Source organism: Malaclemys terrapin, chromosome 11 (assembly GCF_027887155.1).
Source record: "Malaclemys terrapin pileata isolate rMalTer1 chromosome 11, rMalTer1.hap1, whole genome shotgun sequence".
NCBI classification, from domain to species: Eukaryota; Metazoa; Chordata; order Testudines; family Emydidae; genus Malaclemys; species Malaclemys terrapin.
In genome coordinates this window covers 62,781,471-62,797,126 of record NC_071515.1, presented here as the reverse complement: position 1 = coordinate 62,797,126, position 15,656 = coordinate 62,781,471, and the positions used below count along the sequence as shown (strand labels likewise).

Genomic DNA, 15,656 nt, shown 5'->3' with positions numbered 1-15,656 from the left:
CTCTGCTGGCGATGGGTAGTTGTGTGGCCACGCACCCACCCCAACAACACTGGGGATTTGATGTCACTCCCTGCCTGTACAAGAAGTGGTGTAGCCCTGTTGGTCCCAGGATATTAGACAAGGTTGGTGCAATGAGATATTTTATTGGACCAACTTCTGTTGGCGGTGAAAGAGAGAGGCTTTCAAGCTACACAGAGCTCTTTCTCAAACCCGTGCAGCTCGGAAGTTTGTCTCTCTCAGTAACAGAAGTTGGTCCCATAAAAGATCTTAACTCACCCCCTTTGTCTCTCTAGATCTGATGAGATCTGAGGGGCTCACATAAAAATTAGCTCCCTTGCTCTTGCGGGCTGTCTGTGCATGGTCCCGGCAGTGTAGTTTGCAGATGCTCCCTTGTTGTCTATGCGCCCGCACGGGCAGCAAGCGGCTTGCAGACGCTCCTTTGCTGTGCGCGCTCCCGGCCGGACGTGCACTTTGCAGACGCTCCCTTGCGGTGCGCGCTCCCGACCAGGCGTGCACTTTGCAGATACTCCCTTGCGGTGCACGCTCCCGGCCGGACGTGCACTTTGCAGACGCTCCCTGCTCGTCAGCCTCTCTGACCTCGCCGCCGCTCCCAGGTGCCGGCCCCAGCTGTGGCGCCGCAGCTGCTCCCCGGCGCGGCGCACTGGTGGCCCCGGCGGACGATGGGCGATGGGCTCGGCCCGGCGTGGAAGGAGGTGAGCGGCGCGCGGGTCCCTGCCCATCCCCGGCCGGGCGGGCGGGAGCGGCGAGCTCGGGCTCCCTGCGGTCAGCTGGGGGAAGCACAACACACACACACCGCCCCTGTGCCGGGGGAACGACACTGACACACACACACACAGTGCCCCTGTGCCGGGGGGGAACGGACACACACACACACACAGCCCCTGTGGCGGGGGAACGACACTGACACACACACACACACACACAGTGCCCCAGTGCCGGGGGGGAACGGACACACACACACACAGCCCCTGTGGCGGGGGAGGGATACACACACACCGCCCCTGTGCTAGGGGAGGGGGACGACAGTGACACACACACCGCCCCTGTGCCGGGGGAGGGATACACAAACACAGCGCTCCTGTGCCAGGAGGAATGGGGGGACTCGGACACACACACACAGCGCCCCTGTGCCTGGGGGGGACTCGGACACGGACACACACACAGCGCCCCTGTGCCTGGGGGGGACTCGGACACGGACACACACACACACAGCGCCCCTGTGCCTGGGGGGACTCGGACACGGACACACACACACACAGCGCCCCTGTGCCTGGGGGGGGGACTCGGATGGACACACGCACAGCGCCCCTGTGTGGGGGAGGGGAGGTGACGACGACACACTCGGACACACGCAGCGCCCCTGTCCCGGGGGGTGGGGTGAGACACACTTGGACACACTCACACAGCGCCCCTGTGTCGGGAGAGGGGGAAGCACAGGACACACACAGCCCCTGGCGCGGGGGAGGGATACACACACAGTGCCCTCGGGTGGGGCGGGGGGGGGGGGAGGAAGAGGAGGACATGGACACACAGCCCCTGACCGGGGTAAGGAGGACACAGCCCTTGGCACGGGCTGCGGGGGGGAACCAGACATGGACACACACACGCTCACATACCGACAGCCCCTAGTGCTGGGGTGTGGAGGTGACACACGGACACAGCACTTGTGTGTGGGGTGGATGGACATGTTGCCCCTGGTGAGTGGGTGGGGATGGGACAGGACACAACACGGAGACACACACACACACACACAGCGCGGGGGGTGGGGAGGGACACCTGGACACAGAGTGCCTGTGGGGGGGAGGGAGGTGCGGAGACACCCGGACACGAGAGCCGTGTGTGTGTGTGTGTGTGTAGACACTTGGACACAGCTCATCTGTGGGGATGGGGCGCGGAGACACACAGACACAGCGCCTGTGGAGGGAGCAGGGCGTGGAGAGAGACACACACACACACGGAGCCCCTGTACTGGGGGCGGGATGGACACGGGGACACACGGAGCCCCTGTGCCAGGGGAGTGGGGGAAACGGATGGACACGGACACACACACACACGGAGACCCCGTGCTGGAGGAGGGGGGATGGACATGGACACACGCGCACACGGAGACCCTGTGCTGGGACACACGTACACACACAATCCTACACCAGTGGTGGGAAAGTGAGCACTACCCCAAGCAGCGGGCATGGGCGGCGCAGCTGGTGCACACCCTCCTGCCCCTGTGCACGCACTCACTCTCAGCCTCTCTGCATGGAGGGGCAGACACCCCTTGCCTCTTTGTGGGGGGGTGGAACCGCAGCCTCTCTCCTCTACCGTTGCCTCTGTGCTGGGGGACAGCGGCTGTCTCATCTAACCACTGAGTCTGTGTTGGGAATGTATAGCTGTTCCAGCCCCTTTCTCTGCCAGGGACAGCATACCTCTGTGGGCTAGTGGTCAAATGCTGCCATACCAATTATCCAGGGGACTCTTCAGAGGTGCTTCTAGCCATGCCCTCTGCTCCTGCAGATCTATACCTGCTGGCTACTAAGCTGTGGTCTTCTTGCCTTTCTAGGCAGTATTTTTAAGGTGTTTTTGTGGCTGTAAATGCTGTAAAGTCTTTCTTGTTCCGGCTGTCTTCATCACACTAACCCTGTATAACACCCCATAACTCTCTAGCCCCCTATGTGACCAGTGACCTAACTGTAGTGTGTTATTGAGGGCAGGTGTAGTGTTGAGGAAAGTATTGTTCATGCCAAGTCTGATGGGGACAGAGCATTTAATCGAGCTGTGTGAAAATCTTGGAATAAACACCCCAAATCTGGTAGAGTTCACTGGGGTTTTGTTACTAACCTAAAGAATCATTTTGAACAGAGTCATAGGCATGGATGGTGCTTTATGGAAGATGTGAAAAGACAGGTCCTTTCCACAAGGAGCTTAACAGTAATTCAGACATAAGGCAGCAGAGGATGACAAATAAACAGTACGGGGAGGACAAATGTTTCAGTAGCAAAAAAATGAGAGATGCTTATGTTACAGAGACCAGGTTTGAACAAGAATTACTGTGCTGTGTAAATCTTTTCGATTAACTGGCAGCTCAATTGTGGTTTGGGGTGAGTTTTGGTTTATGTCTTGCACTTCTTTCATTTTCCTCCAAACAAGAGGAGTATGTAAATTTCAAGATGTGAAACTGTTAAAAGGTTCATTCAAACTGCTGTGATCCATGCCAGGCAAGTTTTGTTTTCCCTTGGTCTACATAGTGTTTTTTTGCTATCGATACTATTAATTTTGTTGCAGATTGGAAATTACAGTATCCTTTGTTTTCCTGGTTCTGTATTTCTTGTGCATCCAAATCTCCCCCTAAAACCTATGGAAATACTGACTATGTAGGGAATGCAACATAGGCCTTATTTGAGCATTTGTACATTTCAGATATAGATCAAATAAGATTATTTTTCTGCACACTTTAGAGTTTTTCTGACTAATTTTTTGGCAGGTACATTATGTACAAGCATGTAATATTCAGTATGAGGTGGAAATAAATTTGAGGGGAAATGTTAGTTATTTTCATTTTAGAAAATGAGGCATTGTTCAAAAGGTCCCCATCCCCTCGTTTTCTTTCAATAAAAATTCCATCAGTGTTAGTGTCTGACTGGAATCTACATATTATCTTTCAAGTATTGAATACAGTCCTGTTAGTGCCCATGTTTTCCCCTTGCAGGCTGATGGGAGCAATTATGGTCAATGAACTTCAAAGTAGAAACCTTCTCAGTAGCCTTGACAACTCCATCATTATAGTTTACCGTGTCAGGAATCCCTTTAGATAGGGATTTATTCCCGAGGCTAAAGTCATTCAAGTGTATATTACATCCAAAAAACTATGCTGAAAGAATTTTATGGTTGCGAAGTCAGCTACTCAGAAGTTAAGAAATATGAGAGTTAAGATTGCCAGTGCAATCTTAATTCAGCTTGCTTGTGCACATACATTATAATACAATCTTCATTACATGATCTCATGCTATTTTTTTCCCATATGATCCCTGCCTCATTCTCTGAGTGAGTAGTTATTCATGTTCAGAGCACAGTTCCAATTCACTTCAATGGAACTTGCTGAGTGCTCAGCACTCCTGCAAATCTGGCCCCAGTTGTCTCACACTGGGCACCTAGAAAATTAGGACTACATAATTAGTGGCCCACTGTGAACATTGTGATTTAAGTGAGTTGCCCAGCATCACATAGGAGCTCCAGTTTTACAGGTGGCATTCAATTTTCTTAACCACGAGACTGTCCTGTCCCTTGCCTCATTCACTACACATCCTCCAGCTTCTGTGACAAATGATGTAGGGGTCCGACTATTGACAACAGCCTCTTTGACTACATGACGGATTCATCCCCAAACAGTTCCATCCTGTCCACTGAATGAAATGGGTGTGTCCTGTGTTTAAGCAATAGTGTTTGATCATGTCTTAAAGACTGTAAAGGGACTGAATTAAGATTACACAGCCACCTTAATTCTGGCATTTCCCAGTTTTTTAGTGCTTTTCTGTGCAATTGTAACACTCTTTTTAATGCATTTTTTCTATGTAATATTTAGTATGTGTGTATGCATAAAGATTTATTATACTACAAACTGCTATTGTAAAGCTGTTGCTTGTGTTTATTGATAAAATACCCTTTCTCCTGTCCAATAACAAACAAACATTGGGGCAGTACTTACGTTGCTGCACAGAGAATTAAACTGTAAAAAACACCTGAAATTGTACAAAAGCCACTGTAGTGTGATTTTTTTTCAGAAAAGGGGGAAGGGGTCATACTGAGAGAAAAACACTAAAAACCTCTGGAAAAAGGAGCATTTTGGGGTTATTTTTTGGAAAAGGGATGAGTGGGGTGTTCCTAAGGATATGTCACACAGTACTGACCACTTCAGGGAAAGTTCTGTCACCTGCATACTTAAGGTGTTGTGGGTGGTGTAGCTGAGTGGTTCATGTTCCTAAATACAGAAAAAAGGAGGTGTGCACACCAGGTAAGTGATTACCAAGTGCTTCACCTCTGCAGAACAAGCTTGGACATGTGGCTTGAAGATTAATTTTGTTGGCTTTATTATTCCTATCCCCCTTTCTCATGTAACATATTCCATTTTTTCCATCCTTTTATATGTGGATTTAGGAGTCTGGGATGGTGCTAGCTTGAAAGCCTGGGGCTGAAATTGCCTATCCACAGAAGAGGTATAATACAGACAGTGGCAGCTAATGTTTCCTGCCCCAAAATGAACCTGAATGTTAGGGAGGATATTTCATTTTCTGTATACATTCAATCTGGTCTCTGCTGTGTTTGGCAAGAGCAGTAGTTGGTGGGTTTGGGTTTGTGGACACCTGTTTGCTAGCAAATCAACTGAGACTAACTCATTTCACAGCAAGCACTGTCGTTTTTATCCCGTTCAAAATAGTGTCTCTGTTTCAAAAAGTCACTGAACATTACTGTTAAAATAGGGGAGGACTAGATGGTTCCTGGTATTTGTAATTGTAAATTGAACCATTTACTTGTAGGTCATTGATATGAATCCAGTCTAGGTTGGTAATGAAATGTTACTATTTGTTGTGGCTTTTGTGGCTTGTGAATTTGGTGGGTCTCTGATTCCTAGTGCACAACTGTATTTATCACAGAAACACAGATGGAACCATTATTGGCAGTCTCAGCAGAAAGGCCAAAGATTGAATGAATGGGCTGTGGGAACTGTCTCAAATCTTGCCTGGAGTTTCCACAGTATGTGGGGAAACTTGCATTGCCATTTCCTGGCTGTGCTATACCTTTCTGAAATAAATGAAGCCGTTAGTTTTCAGAGCTGCCTACATGGCTTTCTTCTTCAGCAGTAAATTCATGTGTGCTTGCGAATACCCCTCCTCCCCTTTCTATATGATAGAATAGGATTAAGTAAGTAAAGCTCACTCCTTCTTGCTGGAAGATGAATCCTTTTTGCTGCCTGAGGGGGAGCCAGCTCCCTCAGGCTTGATTGAAAGAATATTGAAAGTAAAGACAGTGATTGAATGCTCAATGTGAGTTAAATCAGAATGCTTGGATTTCCAGAAATTCATTGTCTGAAACTGAAGAAGGAACTAGCAACATTGAGGACAGATTATCTAAAATCCTAATCTGTTTTGTAAAGTAGAATCTTCAGAGGCATATTTTAGAAGACTAAGGAAAGCATAACAGCTAAAATAGATATTCATGTGACCTGCATGTGTGAATGGGTATATAATGAAGACGATTGTTGCTTTTGGGGAACATTTTTTTTCTCTCTTTGGTGAAATTGAGAGGATACACAATTTCAGGAGCCTCTTCTGATTTTCTTAAAATCTTGAAAGCATTTCTCTTTAAGCAACTTAGATTTCCTTATGTGCAGCAGCAGAATTTTCAGTTGGTTTGTCTCCTGACCCCATTCTAATACCAAGAGAATAGTATGTAACTTTTCTCCACATGTTGCCTTCAAAGTGCAATACAACAATATAATCATTTGGCACATATATTGTCTTTCATTTAATAATTTACTATCAATAGTAGTGTGCAAAGTGCTTTACAGATTGTTATGAACCAGGGTCCATGCCCTCAACAGCTTGCATTCTAGGGCTATGTCTACACTTGAAGCTGGGGTGTGATTCCCAGCTCGCACAGATATACTTGTGCTAGTGCCAATGAACTAAGTGCTCTAAAATAGTAGTGTAGCTGGGGTAGCAAGTGCAGTGGTGAGTGCAGTGTAGGCTAGCCAGACCAAGTACATACCCACAAAATAAATAATGCAGCCCCAACAAACCATGTGGTAAAAATGGAGAGATCTAGATTCTAGCAGAATCCTTATTTATGCACATGTCACAAAAAATTCACAGAATTCACCATGGCTTACTCTGCTTCCAGAGCAGGTTGCAATGGTGCTTCAAAGGAGGCCCTGTAAGGGATGTCACATTCTTCTCCCTAGAGACTGACGTTGCTGAACCAGTGCTAATCTGATAGCTGTGAAGCTGATGGGCAAATTCCTTTTCTGAAATCAATTTAAGTGGTATCATGCTTCCATTTCCAAAATGGCATTGAGAGATTATCATGGAATTTTTTCTCTACTTCTTGGCAGAGTGGCTTTGGAGTCCAGTGTTTAGTCTGTCTACTCATGTGGCAACATAGTATCTGTGTGCTTCCCAAGTGTTGAAAAATAGAAATAACGATTTCTTTCCTTTCAACACTATATGAGAAATGGTTCAATTACTGAAGTATTTGGTTGTGTGTGTTTAAAAAAAAAAAAAAAAAAAAAAAAAAAAACTAGTCATAGACTCTAAGTCAGAAGGGACCATCATGATCATCTAGTCAGACGTCCTGTACATTGCAGGCCATAGAACCTCACCCACCCACTACTGAAATAGACCCCCTAACCTCTGGCTGAGTTACTGAAGTCCTCAAATCTTAAAGACTTCAAGTTATAGAGAATTCACCATTTACACTAGTTTAAACCTGCAAGTGACACATGCTGCAGAAGAAGGTGAAAAATTTCCAGGGCCTCAGCCAATCTGACCCAGAGGAAAATTCCTTCCTGACCCCAAAGATGGTGGTTGGTTAGACCCTGAGGATGTGGGCAAGACCTGGGAAAGAATTCTCTGTAGTAACTCAGAGCCCTCCACATCTGGTGTCCCATCTCCAGCAGTTGAGGATTTTTACTACTGGCAGTCACCAATGGGCCACATGCCATTGTAGGCAGTCCCATCGTACCATCCCCTCCATAAACTTATCAAGTTCAGTCTTAAAGCCAGTTAGTTTTTTTGCCCCCGCTGCTCCCCTTGGAAGGCTGTTCCAGAACTTCACTCCTTTGTTGGTTAGAAATCTTCATCTAATTTCAAGCCTAAACTTGTTGATGGCCAGTTTATAGCCATTTGTTCTTGTCTCAACATTGGTACTTAAGTTAAATAACTCCTCTCCCTCCATGGTATATATACCGCTAATGTGTTTATAGAGAGCAGTCATATCTCCTCTCAGCCTTCTTTTGGTTAGGATAAACAAGCCGAGCTCTTTAAGTTCTCTCATAAAATAGGTTTTCCATTCCTCGGATCATCCTAGTAGCCCTTGTCAATACCTGTTCCAGTTTGAATTAGTCTTTCTTAAACATGGGAGACCAGAATTGCACACAAGATCTCACCAGTGCCTTGCATAATGGTAATAACACTTCCCTGTCTTTACTGGAACTACCTCGCCTGATGCATTCTAGGTCTGCATTTGCCTTTTTCATGGCCGCATCACATTGACGGCCCATAGTCATCCTGCAATCAACCAATACACCCAGGTCTTTCTCCTCCTCTCTCACTTTCTACTGATACGTCCCCTGTTTATGGCAAAACTTCTAAATGCCTGACCTTGCACTTTGCACTATTAAATTTCATCCCATTTCTATTACTGCATTTTGCAAGGTCATCCAGATCTTATTGTATGTTTGATCCTCCTCCGTATTGGCAATACCTCCCAACTTTGTGTCATCCACAAATTTTATTAGCGCACACTCACTTTTTGTGGCAAGGTCAGTAATAAAAATGTTACATAAGAGTGGTCCCAACATCTCCCTCCAGTATGACCTGTTATAGTCACCTCTTTAACCTTATCCATCTTTCAGTTCTCACATTAATCCCCATATTCTCCAATTTAATAATTTCCCATGTGGAACTGTATCAAGTACCTTACTGAAATCCAGGTAGATTAGATCTACTGAATTTCTTTTGTTTAAAATTAAGTTATCTGCTCAAAGAAGGAGCTTGGTCTGGCATGATCTACCTTTTGTAAAACCATATTTTATTTTATTCTGATTACCTTTCACCTCTGTGTCCTTAACTACTTTCTCTTTCAAAATGTATTCCAAGACCTTGATAGAATTGAGGTCAAACTAACAGGCCTGTAATTTCCTGGATCACTTTCTTAAAAGTAGGAACTATATTAGCAATTTTCCAGTCATAGGGTTTGATCTATGAGTTTACAGTTTCATTAAAAGCCCTTGCTATTGGGCTTGTACTTTCATGTGCCAGTTCCTTGAATATTCTTGGATGGAGATTATCCAGGCCCCCTGATTTAGACCCATTAAGCTGTTTGAGTTTGACTTTCACCTCAGATATGGTAATATTTACCTCAATATCCTCATTGCCATTAGCCACCCTGCCACTACCCCTAAGCTCTTCAATAGCCTCATTTAAAAACTGAGGCAAAGTATTTGTTTAGGTGTTGGGCCATGCCTAGATAATCTTTAATCTCCACCCCATCCTCAGTGCTTCATGGCTCCACTCCTTTCCTTGTCTTCTTTCTTATATGTAAGGCTGCGATTCTTTCACGCAGGTCAAGGAAGTCACAGATTCTGTGACTTTCTGCATCCTCCGTGACTTCCGCAGCGGCTGGTGCAGCTGACTTCAGGGCCGCCCAGCCCCAGGGCCAGCTGCTTGGGTGCTCCACAGCCAGCCACAACCTGGGGCCAGCTGCTCTGGTGGTCCCCGGAGCCAGCCGCACTGGCCGCTGCTCAGGCAGCTGGCTCCGGTGACTGTGCAAGCAGTGGCTGGTCCCAGGGATCGCCCAAGCAGCGGCCGGTGTGGCTGGTCCCAGGGATCACCTGAGCAGCAGTCCCAGGGGGCAGCCCTGGGGCCAGCTGTATTGGCCACTGCTTGGGCGGCCCCGTGCAGCTGGCTCCGGGGAGCGCCCAAGCAGCGGTTCTGGGGGTGCCCTGGGGCCTTATGTTCCCACCTACCATCAAAGTTGTGTGTATGTTTATGAAGGGAAACTTTAATCAGAGAAACGAGGCTTGCATTTAATTGTGAAAGTGGGTAGTACCATGGTCATTTTTGTGTCTTGTTGGAATGGAAATAAGTTCTGCCACCTATGTCCAGCTCCTGTAAAGGTTCCATCTCCCTTGCTCTTTTTATGTTTCCAACTTCCTGGACAAAGTCTGTTGCTACTGGAGCCAATGACAAAACTTCCTTTGATTTCAGGAGGACCAGGCCTTCAGTCGGAGCTTTTACTTTTTACAAAAAAGAGGAAGCTTTATTTCACATATAGATTTAATTACCCTCCTTCCATATCCTAGGTGAGGAATGTCATGGACCTTTATTGGTAGAAAAGCCTCCTTTTTAATTTTATGAACTCCCATGTTGCCTTGTGCATCCTCGTAACTTAGTTTACGACATTTCATTTATCAGTGCCTATCAGTCTATACAGTGTATAACTGTGTTCTGATTACGCTTCACTGGTGTATCCTTATAACAGAGAGGTACTGTGAACTCTTCTTGTTCGTTCTTCCAGGAAATCAAGTTCAGCAGCTATTTCAGTTGCTTATTACTGCCTCCTTTCTGTTATCTGTAAGAATAAATCTTGCTATCTACTTAGACCTAAGAAATGGTCATGGGAAACTTTTACACTCTACTTAGCTGGAGGACTCTACATACTTACGTATGTATGATTGCAGTCTGTTCACTACCATACTAATTCTTAAGGCTCCTACTTTTCTGCATTTGAGGTAGCCTAATGTTCTTCCTCTCACTTGTTTTCAAAACGATTTCTCCTTTTTCATATTTTGTCTCCGTTGATTTATAACATTATTTTCTAGGATGTTAAATGGCCCAGTTAAGATGGAAATAAGTGAACATACGAGACCTGTACAAGAGGTGATCTCTTTAGTTTAGACAACCTCCTGTCTTGAGATCATCCTAAAGTGTCCTCAAATACATTTATGACAATTCTGTTTGTGGAAAATCTGTTAATTAACCAGCTTTTGTCTGTCCTTTGTTGCTTAAGGTAAATTCTATTTACTTTGTGACTGTGAAGAATTTCAATGGTTTCTATGAGTTGATTTTTCTGAGGTCATTCTCCCCATTCCTTTGGTTCCAGGTAGGCATCTTACTACTTGGAAGTATTTGCACCCCAGCTATGCAACAACCTTCTCTCATGCAGTCCCTCTGACTTCAAGGGCACTACTTATGTGAACAATGATCTCTTGAAAGAATGAGAGTTGTATGGATTTTCGAGCTACAGTTATTCTACTCTCTCATGATACATCTGGGAGAATATCTTGAAAATCAAATATTCCACATGATTAAATTTCTCTATTCTTTCTCCACTATCAGGAAAGATCCTTGTCTTGGTGGTATCCCTCATTATGGGAGATGCCTTTATATGCTGTTCTAGATTCCATTTTTGATAGACTGTCTTTAATCAAATATGTTTCATTAGACATGCAAGTCCTGTAAGGGCATGATACCTGGCTCAAGGCAATCTGACAACTAGTGCTTATTTCACTGAACATAAAAGTCTGATTCTTATAATTCATTTGCTAAAACCGAACACTTTTCTTTTTCCTAAATAGACTTTCAATAACTTACATGAGTTTATCTCAATTGGTCCCTCTTCATATACAACATAAACTTGCCCTAATTTCATCTACTAAGTGTGAAACTTATCAGATGCTGCCTGAACTGTGTTGCTAATGGATGTTCAAATAAACAGAATTTCTTCTCCTTTTGAACAGACTTGATTTAAAGTGCAATATGGGAAGTTTTCAAAATTGCAACATAAGGGTCTGTTATCCGATGTACCACTTCATTATTTTTTTAAAAGAAGTTATTCTAACAGGCCAGAGTAAACAGTAGAAATAAAATGAATGTAATCTGATGTGCATCTAGTCTTGACACAATTTCTTTCTCACTCACATACTGAAACTTGTTGATAGTGAACTTTGTGCGTAAAATGAAACTCCCACGTTGTTTCAGTGCATTGTAGTGTGAAAATTGAAGTTATGGTTTAAAAAGAAACTGCTTAGAGTGAATTTTTTGTGTGGGGGTGAATTGGTGCTGGAAATATTAACTATGAAATAGTAACAGAGTGAAGCTATAGGCTGGAATTACCAAATTCTATTCAGACTGTCATAGAGATAAGGTGTTTAATAGCCAATGAACTTGAAAGCTAAAAATCAGAATCTATTTAAAAGTACTATCTGATCCCCAAAAGCCTCATCCATCATATGGATGTTGCCAGTCTTGATACTTTCTTTCCTTCTTTAATCTCAAAATGACCTTTCCTTTCTTATTTAATTCCAAAATACCTGATGGGTTACACGATACATACTGTAGTTCGTTTTCTGAAAAGGAAATAGAGAATGACCTCAGTGTCTTTCTTCAGTTGCTTAATTTCAAAATCCTTGATGAACTACCAGCTGAATTAGCCCCCTTTCTGAAAAGGGGATACAAGCAGACATACTTATTTTTCGGAGAGGCACCTGAAGCCTGGTGGCTTTACTATGAAAAAATTTCAGACTTGTATAGTAAGCCCTTGTGTCCTAAATTGAAAATTGTTTGAACAACAACTTTCTCTGTGCATTAAATAAAATGCAGGTGAAAACAAAACAACCCCCCTCCCACCCTTCTACCCTCACTGAACCTGTGATAACTGACAAGTAAATTTGACAGATCTGTTTGACCAAGGTAGCAATATACATAGTTCCCTTGTTAAAGTGAATTCAGAGATTTCTTTTGCTGAAACTTTTGCCCTTCAGTTAGAAAGCATTCTCCCTCAAACTCCTTAACAACTAAGTATGGATTTATAAAAGGCAAATATACTGTAGCTCTGAACACAAGAGCCTTACATAACCTGATTCTGAACATATCTTCCCCTGTGGCATTGCTTTTGCTTGATGTGCAAAAAAATCTCCCTCCCCCCCCCCCCATGTAGCTGGTCTCTTGACTGCCTTACAGTGGTTTAGTTTTTGGACCTAAATTGATCAAATAAATTTCATTACTATATGCTAACCCTTCTGCAAAAATATTACTAAATGTCCTCCTTTCACATTTTTTTGTTTTAGAGCCCTTAGCAATGAAATCAAACAGCAGTTAATGGCTTGCCTGTCCAGTATGTAAAAATTAAAGAAGTTCTGTATGCTGACAACACTATTAACTCTTCACTTAAAGCAGTTCTTGATATTTATTTTTATTCCAGTTTCTGTTTTGAAAGATGGTTAAAATCTGAAACGTTGCCTCTTAACCACTGGTTTCCTTGTCTTTTTTTAGGTATTTCTTATGTGTCAGCATTCTAAAGGAGTCAAATACCTCACAATAGGTGTCACTTACTCTTTCAGTAATTATGCAGAAAATGTTTTAAAGTGGCACATGTAATGAAACTCTGGTGTGCCTTGAAACTGTTGTGGAGGATTCTCTGGAAACTGCCAAAATAATGGGATTGTATTCCTTTAAGCTTCTTGTTCTCTATTCACTTTCCCTTTTACATCTATGCTTTCAAAATAATCTGTAACATTAAATACATTTTGTGTAATAAGAGGGTGCCCCAAATTGGACTTGCCAATCTAGTCACCTAGAAATATTATCTGATATACGGGCCTGGAGTAACAATTTTAGAGGATCCTAAGTGACAGGGTGACCAGATGTCCTGATTTTATAGGGACAGTCCCAATATTTTGGGCTTCTTCATAGATAGGTGCCTATTTCTCCCCCCCCCCCCATACACCCCCATCTCATCCCTATTTTTCACACTTGATATCTGGTCACCCTACTTAGCAGCCTACACATTTTCAAAAATGAGAAGTATCATTGAAAGTCAGGAGGACTTAGAAGCCTAAGGGCTTGCATACACTTGAAACGCTACAGTGGCTAGCTGCAGCTGTGATGCGGTAGCACTTTAGTGTAAACACTACCTACCCTGACAAGGGTTTTTCCCATCAGCGTAGCAGATGACACAACAATTGCTAGAATGGTAAAAAATGAGGAGTAATCCAGAGCAATCTGGAGACTTGGTTAGCTGGGCCCATTTCAGCAAAGTGTATTTTAATATAGCCAAATGCAAGGTGATACATCTAGGTACAGAGTACATCTAAAGGATGGGGGACTGTATCCTGGAAATTAGTGACACTGAAAAGGGTTTAGGAGTGCTGGTGGATAAGCAGATGAACATGAGCTCCTAGTTCACTGCTGTGGCAAAAGGGCCCAGTGGGATCCTTGGATGTATAAATAGGAGAGTAGTGAGCATGAGTAGGGAGGTGATTTTACCTCTATACACCATTGGTGACACTGTCTAGAATACTGCATATAGTTCTGGTGTCTACATTTTAAAAAGGATGTTGAAAAATTGGAGAGGGTGCAGAGAAAAGCCACAGAAATTATGGTAAGGCTGCAGAAAATGCCTTCTTGTGAAAGACAAGCTTATCAAACAGAAGGTTGAGAGGTGATTTGATTAGCATGCAAGTGCCTTCACAGGAAGAAAATACAGGGTTCTAAGGGATCTTCAATCAGGGCATAACAAGAAGCAATGGCTGGAAGTTAAAACCAGCCAATTTCAAGTTAGAAATAAGGCATACGTTTTTAACAGTGAACATTGGAACAAACCACCCAGGGAAGTGGTAGGTTCTCCATCTCTTGATGTCTTCTAACAAGACATCCAGTCTTGATGGAAGATGGTTTAGCCAAACACAAGCTGTTGGGCTCAATGCCGGGGTAATTAGTGAAATTCTCAGACCTCTCTTGTGCAGAAGGTCAGAATAGATCGTCCCTTCTGATCTTAGAATCTGTGAGTAAGAATTTTTACATAAAAGCAACTTTCTCCTTATTATAGAAGAGAAGACTGAGACGGGGACATGAGACCAGTTTTCAAGTACATAAAAAGTACTTAAAAGGAGGACGGAGAAAAATTATTCTCCTTAACCTGAGACTAGAACAAGAAGCAATGGGCTTAAATTGCAGCAAATGTGGTTTAGATTGGACATTAGGAAAAACTTCCTAAGTATCTGGGTGGTTAAGCACTGGGGCAGTGAGTTGTATGGGCCCGTGGTGCCCGTGTTCCACCAGTATGAGAACACGGGGGCCTGGCTCCACCAAAGGTCTCTGCCCCCCTCCCCCTCCGGCCCCGTGTGCCTCCTTTGGGGCGTCCTCCCCGGGCCCATGCCTAGGGTTACCATATTTTGTGCCTCCAAATGGAGGACACTCCCCGGGGCCCCCGCCCCCAGCCCCGCCCACGCCCCGCCCCAACTCCCAAAGTCTCCGCCCCCTCCCCTGCTTCCCGCGAACATTTAATTCGCGGGAAGCCTGAAGCAGGTAAGGGGGGCGGGGGGAGGAGGCGCGGCCCAGGCTGGTCCCCCCGTGGCTCCAGCCTGGGTCGGCTCGGGCCCTGGGGTGCCGGCCCCGACCGACCACCCCCCGGCTCCCAGCCCCGCGGGCCCGGCGCACTCCCCGGGCTCCCCGACCCCGGCGCACTCCCCGGGCTCCCCGACCCCGGCGCACTCCCCGGGCTCCCCGACCCCGGCGCACTCCCCGGCTCCCCGACCCCGGCTCCCGGCCCGGCGCACCCCCGACCCCGGCCCGGCTCCCGGCTCCGCGGGCCCGACCCGGCTCCCCGGACCGGCACCGCGCTCCCGGCCCCGGCTCCCGGCCCGGACCCCGGCCCCGCGCCCAGCCCGGCCCGGCACCATGCCCCCGGCCCCGGACAAAGAGGCCCCGTCCGAGCCTCCCGATTTTCCCGGACATGCCCGGCTTTTGGGGATTTCCCCCCGGACGGGGATTTGAGCCCCCAAAAGCCGGACATGTCCGGGAAAATCCGGACGTATGGTAACCCTACCCATGCCTGCCTCCCCTGGGCAATCTAAAAGGGCCCGGGGCCCC

The 15,656-nt window shown here is 45.6% G+C and overlaps 1 protein-coding gene across 3 annotated transcripts in view; it reads left to right on the top strand.

The window, feature by feature from the left end:
* Positions 1–581: 581 nt before the first annotated feature.
* The window catches only part of MGAT5 (alpha-1,6-mannosylglycoprotein 6-beta-N-acetylglucosaminyltransferase), a 245,542-nt gene continuing 230,467 nt past the window's right edge, over positions 582–15,656 (top strand). For all 3 annotated transcript variants that reach the window (XM_054043734.1, XM_054043735.1, XM_054043736.1), the window contains exon 1: positions 582–713. The gene's annotated coding sequence lies outside the window, so the exon portion shown is untranslated. The remainder of the gene's footprint in view (positions 714–15,656) is intronic.